Source organism: Nanorana parkeri, unplaced genomic scaffold (assembly GCF_000935625.1).
Source record: "Nanorana parkeri isolate BGI_ZX_2015 unplaced genomic scaffold, ASM93562v1 scaffold378, whole genome shotgun sequence".
NCBI classification, from domain to species: domain Eukaryota; kingdom Metazoa; phylum Chordata; class Amphibia; order Anura; family Dicroglossidae; genus Nanorana; species Nanorana parkeri.
The window spans coordinates 497,423-497,729 of record NW_017306646.1 but is presented as its reverse complement, the minus strand read 5'-3'; positions in this window follow the sequence as shown (position 1 = coordinate 497,729).

Here is a 307-nt window from a genome sequence, read left to right as displayed (position 1 = left end):
CCCATATTACTGAGGGTGACAGGGAGTCGGAGGAGTTCTCTTGGAAGTAGGAACCGATCGTGCGTTCTAGCTCAGAACGTATCCCCGGGTCCTGCAGTAACGACTCGTTCAGGCACCACGAGGGGCTTTTGGGGACAAAAGGGAGGAGATCTAGCGCTATGTGGACTGGGGCATGATCTGACAGCAAAAAGTCCCCAATCGATGCGTCGACGACCAAGGATAGGTCCTTGTGCCGGAGAAAGAAATAATCTAGGCGCGAGTACGTGTTGTGGGCTGAGGAGTAGAATGTGAAGTCTTTAACTTGTGG